Genomic DNA, 11,382 nt, shown 5'->3' with positions numbered 1-11,382 from the left:
CTCTGAGAAGCAACGAACCTCCCTGTTCGACTGGCTGGCGGAGTCACATCTGGCTGCTACGGGGGTGCAGGGTCAGGGGTCCCCGAAACACCGTCAGAGGGAGACGCTGGGATTTTAATGCCATTTTCTGTGTGTCCAGCTGCGGCCGGCGAAGAGCCCACATCCAGGTGGGGGGCAGGAAGGCAGAAGACCTCAGATGGCAGCAGGCCGGGGGGGCCTGTCCTTGGGTGAGACGCAAGAGAGCCCGGGATCCCAGGGCTGGCGGGTAGCGGGGGACGCTGGCAGGAGAGCGCACGAGTTTTCAAGCTGCCAAGGGCAGGAGAACGGGGCCCCTGAGAGTCCCAAATCTGAGCAGTGGGGCTCCATCGACAGAGTGCGCCGTGGGGGGGGCTGTCTGCTCTGTGACCCGGGGCCCCCTGCGCTGGGATGGGAGATTCTCACGGACACTCCCGAATGTGGATTAACCCAGACAGCCCGGCTCAGCCTCCTAGGGAGAGACAAAGGGGGGAGGGCGGAGACCAGCACCTGGCTGGGGGGCAGGGACTGGGGGGGAGGCAGCGGCTGTCTGGGAAGCATGGAGAGAAGACGCTAAGCGGGGGCCTAGGGGCGCTGAGTCTGAGGCATCCTGGCCCTGGCCCCTGTAGCCACAACCCGCCTGTGCTGGGCTGGACTCTGGGGGAACAATAAGCCCCTCTCTGTGCTACGACGGGTGGAGTCTGTTTGGGCTGCAGGATTTGGGGGACCCCGGCTCGCCGTGACCCAGGGCCCCTCTGTGCAGCGGCCGGGCGCCCCCAGTCCTGCAGCTCCGCACAGGCGGGTGTGCCAGGGAGGGCAGCGAAGCGCCCGTGACGGAGGATTCCCGGCCGCTCCGAGGAGCTGACGGAGCCGATTGCTCCAACCTGGGTAAATCCCAGACCGTGTTAGCAGGGGCGAGAGGGAGATCCCCGGCCGCGCTGAGGAGAGCGCGGGGGCGGCCGGGCTGCTCCTAGCGGGGCCCTGGAATTACCACGAGTCCTGCCAGCCGGGCCAGGGCTGCACCAGGGTCCCTGTGCGGGGCCGGCGGGAGACGTCGGTGCCGATCTGGGCCCCGGGGTGCAGGCCCCGCGCCGGCGCTGATCCAAACGGGAAGACGCGTGGATCACTGGTCAGGACACCCTGGCCCTGCTGCTGGGCGAGAGGCAGCATCGGCTGGACCCTGGCAGGCAGCTCGTCCGTCCTGCAACGAGCAGCACCCCCAGCCTGGGAATAACACGTCACTTCGGTGGGCGGCTTCAGGCTCTCGCCCAGGCCGGAGACCTGAGACCGGCGTTTTGCCAGCTCTGCGGAAGGGACTTAGGTTTCTTTTTCCATGGGAGAGCGGCACGTAGCCCGGCGCCGCCCAGACTTCTGAAAGCTGAGCCCGTCCCCAGCAGAGAAACCCCCAGGGCCCTATTGCACGAGGCGCTGCACGAACCCAGACTCGCACGGCACCCAGACCCCCCTGAGATCAGGGCCCATCGGGTGGGCACCCCCAGACCCCCCTGAGATCAGGGCCCATCGGGTGGGCACCCCCAGACCCCCCCGAGATCAGGGCCCGTCGGGCTGGGCGCCCCCAGACCCCCCCGAGATCAGGGCCCATCGGGTGGGCACCCCCAGATCCCCCTGAGATCAGGGCCCGTCGGGCCGGGCGCCCCCAGACGCCCCTGAGATCAGGGCCCGTTGGGCCGGGTGCCCCCAGACCCCCCCGAGATCAGGGCCCATCGGGTGGGCACCCCCAGACCCCCCTGAGATCAGGGCCCATCGGGTGGGCACCCCCAGACCCCCCTGAGATCAGGGCCCATCGGGTGGGCACCCCCAGACCCCCCTGAGATCAGGGCCCATCGGGTGGGCACCCCCAGACCCCCCCGAGATCAGGGCCCGTCGGGCTGGGCGCCCCCAGACCCCCCCGAGATCAGGGCCCATCGGGTGGGCACCCCCAGATCCCCCTGAGATCAGGGCCCGTCGGGCCGGGCGCCCCCAGACGCCCCTGAGATCAGGGCCCGTTGGGCCGGGCGCCCCCAGACGCCCCTGAGATCAGGGCCCGTCGGGCCGGGCGCCCCCAGACCCCCCGAGATCAGGGCCCGTCGGGCCGGGCGCCCCCAGACCCCCCCGAGATCAGGGCCCGTCGGGCCGGGCTGCAGGGACTTGCTGACGCAGTAAGAGGGGCCATGGTCCGGGCCAAGTTCCCAGCCTCCTTAGGCGAACGGCAGGCGGGGACCTGGGCCCGGGCAGGGGAGCGATTTGCTCAGCGGCGGAGTCGGCACCTGCTGCCCCGTTTTCCGGTCGAGCCCGGGACCCCCCTCCCCGCCCAGCCGGGGGTCCCAGGGCAGGGCTGCCGGGCGGCCATGAGCGGGGACCGAGGAGCCGAGAATCCCGGCCCGGCCGGCCCACGCCCACCCGCCAAAGACGCCGCTGCCTCGGTGCCACGCTGGTGGGCGGATGCCAGGCCCCTCCCCTAGCAACGCTGGCGTCTCCATAGCAACCAGAGTCGGGAATGTTTATAAAAAGGTGAAAGAAACCAGGGACGGTGAAAATAGAAACCCGGACGGCTCGTGGGACTGGCTGCCCGCCGGCCCCACCCCGCCCCACGGCCCCCGGCATGGTCCCAGCTGAGCCGGGCGCATCCTCCTGCACCCAACTGGGGCCAATCCGCCATAGCTCCATGGCGGTCCATGGGGCCAGCCCCCCAACTGGGGCCAATCCGTCATAGCTCCATGGCGGTCCATGGGGCCAGAGGGACTAATGGGCTACAACTCCATGGTGGTCCAGGGGCCAATGGGCCATAACTCCATGGCAGTCCATGGGGCCAGCCCCCCAACTGGGGCCAATTGGCCATAATTCCAGGGCGGTCCTTCGGGCCAATGGGCCATAACTCCATGGCGGTCCATGGGGCCAGCCCCCCAACTGGGGCCAATTGGCCATAATTCCAGGGCGGTCCTTCGGGCCAATGGGCCATAACTCCATGGCGGTCCATGGGGCTAGGCCCCCAGGTGCTGCTCCATTGGAACGGATGGAGCTTTGCCTTCTGACATGAGCCGTGGGGCTGGCCTGGGGCCTCCCCGGCCCGAGGCGGCAGCTCCCGAAGGCTCAGCCGGGGCTGTCCGGTGGTCCCAGGGCTGGGGAGCTGCCCGGGGAAAGGCGCCTGCCACCCAGATCTGCGCTCGGCCGGGAGAGCGGGCGTCTCCGACTCCAGCGGGAACACTCCTGTAATTAATGTAATCGCCTCATTACCGGCGCCAGGGTGAAACAGCAATTAGCCAGCCAGGAGGCGCGGCCCGTGACAATGGCAATTGTGTTCGCTCGCCCCGGATTGGTGCATCCGGCCTGCCCCCCGTGGCTGCTACACAGCGCTGGGACTCACTCAGCAGGGCCCAAGCACGCAGAGCTCTCTGCACCCCGGGCCCTGGGCTCGGCTGGGGGAGGAGGAGCGAGGGGTGGGGGGCTAGAAAGCCCTAGACAGGAGCCATGGGCTGGCTCCAGCTGAGCCGAAATCGAACGACGGGGGTGGAAGTCACTCCGAAATCGGAGACAGGACTCTGGGCTGGACCAGCCCTTGGTCTGACCTATTGGCTGGGCGACCTCAGACTTCACTTCATCTCCTGAGCCTCAGTTTCCCCCATAACCCTTGTCGGTTTCGACTGGAAGCTGCCGGTGGCAGGGGCTGTGTCTCGCCATGTGTCTGTGCAGCGCTTAGTGCGGGTCGGGTTCTGATCTCAGCTGGGGGGGGCGGGGTTAGTTAATAAAAAGCTGGGAAGTAGCTGGGAACCTCCGCTTCACTGCGACAGCTGAGACTGGTCAGCTCATCACACAAAGCTGAGACCTGGCAAATCGCAGCCTCCAACTCCTTGCCCAAAGCCTAGCCCCCACCCCCGCCTCACCCCCCCACACTGAGAGCCAACACCTCACTGCACATGGCTGAGAACTAACAATTCGTGGCATGCAACTGGGAGCCACGAGCAGCTGCCCCTCGGAGAGCCGTGGTCTCAGGTACTGCTGGGCCGTGTTTTCAGCCTTTTGGCGGGACCAGCGGGCTAGAAACTTGTGTTTTCTGTAATGACCGTCAAGTGCCGCGGCATGAGACACTAGCACAGTGCGCGCCCAAGAATCCAGCCACGCCTCTGTTGGCCGAGACAGTAGCTCTGATGGGGTGGAGGAACGGTGCAGGGGCGCCTGCCTGAGTTTGCAGAGAGCCTGGACCCAGAGCTGTCTCAGACTGTGGGTGGCCTGGAGCCGGGCCGGGTCGGAAAGCGCCTGGCACATAAAATAAATCCGCACTGGGGCTAAGAATAACCAGCGCGGCTGCTCTGGACGAGTTCGTACGTCTAGTCGGTATCGCCATGGTTACCTTCTCTCTTCCCTAGCAACACAGGGGCAAAGGATCTGCCACACTTGCCGGTGCTGAGAGCCACTTTTCCTCCCCAGCGAGGGCCGAGCGCCTGGATTCAAGCACCAGCGAAGCCCTTGCGCTGGGTGGGTGCGGTAGAATGAGGCCGTAAGAGGCCCCAGGTGCATCATGATAAGGAGCCGGCGGAACTCCTGGCCACCAGGTGCCAGGCATGGCTGTTGATTTCAGGATGCCTTAATTGCTGAGTGACCCGCCCGGGTCTGAAGAGGGTTGTTAGCACCACCTGGAAATCTGGAGTGACTTGTGTTCTAGCCGGAGTCCTCTTGGTAGATTGCCAAGGGGGTGTGCGTCATTGACCCCATTTTAGCAAGGGGGAAACTGAGGCACGCAGCAGGGAACAGACTCGCCCGAGCAGGCCAGTGCTAGAAACGACACCTCCTGCATCCCGGCCCAGCCCGCTAGCCACTCATCTGCCACATGAACCAAATGGCTCAGAATAAGCTGCAGAAAACCCAGCAGTCAGGAGAAAACTAGCCCCCAGCCAGGACAGGTCTCCTTGCCAGGATGGGTTCAGAGCTCAGCCCAGACCCGGAAGCAGGGGATGTTACAGGCCAGGGGGACATCTTGGCTGGCTTGGCCTTTGCAATATTTCCTGTTCTGGCTCCGGATTCCCTTGTGACCCACACAGAGCTCCAGGCCTCGGCCGCCCCTGCTCCGCTCGTACGGCGCGACTAGGAACAGACACGCTCGGGGGCCAGAGGTTCAGACCAGCCTGGAGCTGTGCAGGTGGGAGGGCAGAGCGAAGGCACTGACAGACCCCGGAACGGGGCAGCTGAGTGGCTTTTGTCCCTCTCTGTTTCTAGGATTATTGATGGAGCCACCTGTCCTCCGTCTGCATGGCCAGGGCGAAATCGACGCGCTCCGACGGTGACCAAAGCAAACCCAGTTTTCGGGACTGGTGGTGGCCTGGAGGGTCCCAGAGGTGGTAGAGTCTGGGGCTGCCACCGCCTGTGCGAGAGGCTGTCTCCGGCGTGGACCCCTCCAAGGCCTGGGGTCCTAGCTCAGATGCGCAGGCCGTGCAGGACTGGCCCCTCACAGACACGGACCGGGAAGGTCTCAGAGAGGCCGCCGTGTTAGTCTGCAATTTTCAAAACAACGAGCAGTCCCGGTCACCTTAGGGTCGTCTACGCAGAAATGTTCTTTGGAAATAATGTCGACACGCTGTCGAGCGGAGGAGGTCTTGCTCCGACGCCTGTAACCCTCATAGCACGAGGAGGACGGGAGGCTGGAGGAAGAGGGCTCTGTTTCGAAATAAGTGCTGAGCAGATGCTCCCAATTTTGAAAGAAGCTTTGCAAATTGACGTAGGTCAGTTTGTGAAGCTTCTTCCAAGTTAAGCCCAGCTGTGTAGACACCCTCAGGAGACGTCTACACTGGGCCTATTTCGAAGGAAGCTGTTCCGGAATAGTTCTGAAATAGCTTGTTTTGCAATAGCGCGTCTACGCTGCAGGGAAGCCTCCAAAGGAGCCCGAGGCCGGCTCCCCGAACGTAGACGCGCTCTCTCGATTGAAAGCCACTGGGGAGGGGCTATTTTGAAATAGCAGCAGGGGAGCGTCCACACTCGCCTTATTTCGAAACAGCTATTTTGGAAGCGGCGTGATTCCTCGCGGAATGAGGTTTGCAGATTTCGGACGAAGCCGTCCTATTTTCGAATTTATTTGGGAATAGTGGAATGGCTGCGCAGACGCTCGCACTGTTAGTCTGCAATAACGCTGTTCTCCTGAAGAAACGGTGCAGTGTAGACACACCCTTCGAGACTAACGAAAACAGGGAGAGCACCCTGAGCTCCCGGGGGTGAAGCCGCTTCCTCAGCCGAGCTGGAGTGGAGTGAACAGAACCCAAGACACAGACGGGCCATCTGACAGGCGCAGCTGCTGCTCTCTGGGTTCTCTCCCCTCCAGCCCCGCTCCTCCAAGGAAGTGGGTTTTACCCACGGAAGCGCATGACCCTGAATAGTTGTGTTAGAGCCACAGGGCCACTTCCTATCCCTGTGGAGACGGATCAAGGCGCTTCCAGCGCGGATCGGGTGACTCCGGGAGCAGAGCGTCCACGGGGGAGCCACGGCGGAGTGGCCCATTTCCCAACGGCTAGTCCAGTTGGGTCCCTGTCGGAACAAAGAATCAGGCCCCTCATGACAAGCGGGAGCAGGGACTCCCAAGCCCCTTCCACCGCCCTCCCCTTGCCTCTTGCCCACCAGGGGCTGCTCTGGGCCAGCCAGGAGCCACAGCTGAGCAAGCCGTTCCGGGGGCGGTTTCCCTAGAGGAGCGCGTCGTGCGCGGGTCTGTCCCCAGTGGCGGGCAGATCCCCCCGGCAGCCAAGTCCCCTCCTGGCTCCACTAACTTGGCAGAGCAGTGGCCCCAAGGCCCCCCCGCCCGGCCAGGCCCCGGGACTTGGAAGTCTCTGATGGAGCATTAGCCGCCAATTAAATTCAAGTGTGAAAACACTGCAAGGAACAGGGTGTGTGGGCGGGCGGGTGTCTCTATGGGTGTCTGTGTGTGTGTGTGTCTCTCCGTGTGTCTCTGTGTGTGTGTCTGTGAGTCTGTGTGTGTCTCTGTGTGTGTGTGTGATACATATCACACATGCAGGGCTGTCAGTGTGTTACCGCCCACACAAAGCCAGCGCTGTATCACCCCCAGTACATTCTATGCATGTGGCTGCACATCCACACACACTGTTCTCCGTGTGCACCAGCCCCTGCCCTCCCCAGTCTCCATTCCCTCGGGCAGGGGCCCACTCAGGAGCCAGGGGAGGGGGGGGACCAGAGCACCAGGGTTTCTAGCCAGCGGTTCCGGCCTTCTCGGGGGTGTCCATCAGACCTCGCACCTCCGAAGTCAGGGCAGAGACCCCGGCCAACGACCTGGCCCTGCGGCTCTAAAGCCCCAACCCTGGCGTGAAGGGAAACCCCTTGAGCCCTGACACCTTGGGGCTCCGTGTGCCCCCTCCCCAGGGCGTGGGGACCTGCCCGGGGAGCACAGCGGAATCTCGCCTCCGTCCCGCCCCACCGGCCGCGCGCCCACCCGGCGTCCCTGAGCAGCTGGCGCGGGATCATGGAGAGGCCACGAGCCCCTTAGCGAGGGGAGAAGGTGGCTCCCCACAGAAAAAGCCACGTGCCCGGGATCCCCACTTCGCCCGGCCCCACGGCAGAAGGGACGTGGCGGCAGGGGAGGGTCTGGCGCAGGGCAATGAAAAACGAGCACGTGGCCGGGAGAGGCTGAGGGATCGGGGCTTGTTCAGTCGGCGGAAGGGGAGAGCGAGGGGGGATTTGCCAGCAGCCGGCAGCTCCCTGCGGGAGGTTCCAGAGAGGCTGGCGAGAGGCTGATCGCAGGGCGGCAGATGGCAGAACCCGGAGCAACGGGCTCAGGTTGCAGCGGGGGAGGCCTGGGATGGATTAGGACAAGGATGTTCCTGGGCGGGTGGGGAAGCGCTGGGATGGGGGGGGGGATCTCCATCCCTAGGGGTGTTTCAGTCCTGGCTGGGCTGATGGAGCCAGGGCTGGTCCTGCTTTGGGTGGGGGGCTGGACTCGGGGGCTCTGCCCCCCTCGGAGTCCATGAGAGATCCAGGACCAGCTTTTGCCCTGGCCCAATTGGGCCCCGCTGCGGCGGCTGCCTGATGTCGCACGGTGTCCAGCGCCCGGGTTACACCTGTGGGGCGCAGGGAGCTGACCCGCGTGGAGCCCCGCTGGGGGAGGGTTACACCTGTGGGGCGCAGCGAGCTGACCCGCGTGGAGCCCCGCTGGGGGAGGGTTACACCTGTGGGGCGCAGCGAGCTGACCCGCGTGGAGCCCCGCTGGGGGAGGGTTACACCTGTGGGGCGCAGCGAGCTGACCCGCGTGGAGCCCCGCTGGGGGAGGGTTACACCTGTGGGGCGCAGCGAGCTGACCCGCGTGGAGCCCCGCTGGGGGAGGGTTACACCTGTGGGGCGCAGCGAGCTGACCCGCGTGGAGCCCCGCTGGGGGAGGGTCCCGCGGCCCCGTGGCATGGTGCCCAGTTGCACCCGGCCTCCCAGTTCCTGCCTCTTGTGTGCTGGGGCCACCGCTGGCAGCTTCCATCATTCCCCTAGCAACCAGCTCTCGCCTGCGTGGCCGTGGGACAGGCCCCCCACACGCCAAGCTGGGGGCCGTGGCGACTGCGGGGGGCCCCGTCTCTGCACGAGGGGCGTGAGCCCTGTGGCCCCAGCCGCCCAGGCGGAGCTCGGCTGTGAACGCTCAAGGGGAGACCGGGGGGCTGAGGACAGGAGCCCTCGCAAGCCGGGCTGGGTGGGGGTGGTGGTGGGGGGGCTGCTTTCCACTGAGGCATCAGGTGCAAATCCGGGGGCCTTGGGCGGCGCTTGGGCCAGTTATCAGACCTGGCCCCTGCCAGGAGAAACCCCCGGGGGGGGGGGGCACGCAAGGGACCTGGGAACGTGACACCCCAGGGCACAAGGCAGCGGGCACACGGGGCAGCCCCCCACGCGGGGAAGTTTCCACCCAATGCACAAGGAGCAGCCCCCCCACCAATATAAGAGAGAGCTCCCCCCCACAAGGGGCAGCCCCCCCACCAATATAAGAGAGAGCTTCCCCCCCCACAAGGGGCAGCCCCCCCCACCAATATAAGAGAGAGCTTCCCCCCACAAGGAGCAGCCCCCCCCACCAATATAAGAGAGAGCTCCCCCCCCACAAGGAGCAGCCCCCCCCACCAATATAAGAGAGAGCTCCCCCCCCACAAGGAGCAGCCCCCCCACCAATATAAGAGAGAGCTCCCCCCCCACAAGGGGCAGCCCCCCACCAATATAAGAGAGAGCTCCCCCCCCACAAGGAGCAGCCCCCCCACCAATATAAGAGAGAGCTCCCCCCCCCACAAGGAGCAGCCCCCCCCACCAATATAAGAGAGAGCTTCCCCCCCACAAGGGGCAGCCCCCCCACCAATATAAGAGAGAGCTCCCCCCCCACAAGGGGCAGCCCCCCCCACCAATATAAGAGAAAGCTTCCCCCCCACAAGGGGCAGCCCCCCCACCAATATAAGAGAGAGCTTCCCCCCCACAAGGGGCAGCCCCCCCACCAATATAAGAGAAAGCTTCCCCCCCACAAGGGGCAGCCCCCCCACCAATATAAGAGAGAGCTCCCCCCCCACAAGGGGCAGCCCCCCCCACCAATATAAGAGAAAGCTTCCCCCCCACAAGGGGCAGCCCCCCCACCAATATAAGAGAGAGCTTCCCCCCCACAAGGGGCAGCCCCCCCACCAATATAAGAGAGAGCTCCCCCCCCACAAGGGGCAGCCCCCCCCACCAATATAAGAGAAAGCTTCCCCCCCACAAGGGGCAGCCCCCCCACCAATATAAGAGAGAGCTTCCCCCCACAAGGGGCAGCCCCCCACCAATATAAGAGAGAGCTCCCCCCCCACAAGGGGCAGCCCCCCCCACCAATATAAGAGAAAGCTTCCCCCCCACAAGGGGCAGCCCCCCCACCAATATAAGAGAGAGCTTCCCCCCACAAGGGGCAGCCCCCCCACCAATATAAGAGAGAGCTTCCCCCCCACAAGGGGCAGCCCCCCCACCAATATAAGAGAGAGCTTCCCCCCCACAAGGGGCAGCCCCCCCCACAACACAAAATGGGCAGCCCCCCCAACCACACAGGGAGCAGCTCCCCCAAAACATATGAGGGGCAGCCCCCCCCCCACACGGGGCAGCTCCCGGACACCTGCCGCCCCCAGGCCCCCCCGCTCCTACCTGGCGTCGGCGCCTCTCGCCTCGGCGGCTGCAGCGCGAGGAGCAGCGACGGGGGGGGGGGCTGCGTGCGCGGGGGGAGCCGCCCCAGCCCGGCGCGTGCAGAGAAACCCCCGGACCCCCCCAGCCCGGGCCCGCCCCGCGGGAGGGGCGGGGCGCGGGGCGGGCCCTGGGCAGGGGCGGGGGGCGAGCGGCGGGGGGGGCGGGGCCCGGGGGGCAGAAGGGGGCGGGGCTCAGCATCGGGGAGCTCCCAGGTCTGGGGGGAGGCGGCGGGGAGGAGACGCAGCGCTCCCCTGCGTTCAGCACCTCGCGTGCAGGACAGCTCCCCCCCCAGCTTCCAGCCCCCCTCCCCCCGGACAGCTCCCAGCCCTCCCCACGGGCAGCTCCCCCCTCACCTGGACAGCTCCCAGCCCCCCCCCACGGGCAGCTCCCCCCTCACCTGGACAGCTCCCAGCCCCCCCCCACGGGCAGCTACCCCCCCGCCCGGACAGCTCCCAGCCCCCCCCACAGGCAGCTACCCCCCCCACCTGGACAGCTCCCAGCCCCCCCCCACGGGCAGCTTCCCCCCCCTCCCTCTGGACAGCTCCCAGCCCTCCCCACGGGCAGCTCCCCCCTCCCCCCGGACAGCTCCCAGCCCTCCCCACGAGCAGCTCCCCCCCCCGGACAGCTCCCAGCCCCCCCCCACGGGCAGCTACCCCCCGCCCGGACAGCTCCCAGCCCCCCCCCCACAGGCAGCTACCCCCCGCCCGGACAGCTCCCAGCCCCCCCCACAGGCAGCTACCCCCCCGCCCGGACAGCTCCCAGCCCCCCCCACAGGCAGCTACCCCCCCCACCTGGACAGCGGGGGAGCTCCCAGCTCCCCCCCACCAAGGCAGCTCCCAGCCCCCCCCATGGTCAACTCCCCCCCTCCCCAGCCCAGACAGCTCCCAAGGCCCCCCACCTGGACAGCTCCCCCCCATGGGCAGCTCCCAGCTCCCCCCCCACCAAGGCAACTCCCCCCCTCCCCAGCCCAGACAGCTCCCCTCCCAGACGGGCAGCTCCCAACCCCCCCCCACCAGGGCAGCTCCCCCCCCATCCCAGCCTAGACAGCTCCCAGCCCCCCTCCCCAGCCTTGACAGCCCCTGCAGCCACACAGGGCAGCTCCGGGCCTGGCACTCCCAGCCACACCACCACCCCCGGCAGAAGTCTGGCCCGGTCCCTGGCCGGGCCGCAAGCAGGAGGGAAGCCCGGCTCCCCCTCCCGGGGCTGACCCCAGGGGCA

General features: G+C 66.5%; 1 protein-coding gene across 2 annotated transcripts in view; it reads right to left on the bottom strand.

The window, feature by feature from the left end:
* Positions 1-10,208, bottom strand: part of SLC8A2 (solute carrier family 8 member A2) — a 61,316-nt gene extending 51,108 nt beyond the window's left edge. Inside the window, exon 1 of one of the 2 annotated variants that reach the window (XM_075917977.1) lies at positions 10,126-10,208. The gene's annotated coding sequence lies outside the window, so the exon portion shown is untranslated. Of the gene's footprint in view, positions 1-1,006; positions 1,463-10,125 lie in introns of those variants that run through there. The other variant, XM_075917978.1, reaches the window with a different exon arrangement.
* Positions 10,209-11,382: the final 1,174 nt, after the last annotated feature.

The sequence above is a fragment of the Pelodiscus sinensis genome, unplaced genomic scaffold, assembly GCF_049634645.1.
Source record: "Pelodiscus sinensis isolate JC-2024 unplaced genomic scaffold, ASM4963464v1 ctg82, whole genome shotgun sequence".
NCBI lineage: Eukaryota > Metazoa > Chordata > Testudines > Trionychidae > Pelodiscus > Pelodiscus sinensis.
Note: the sequence above shows the minus strand (reverse complement) of the source record. Positions and strands in the feature narration are given on the sequence as shown.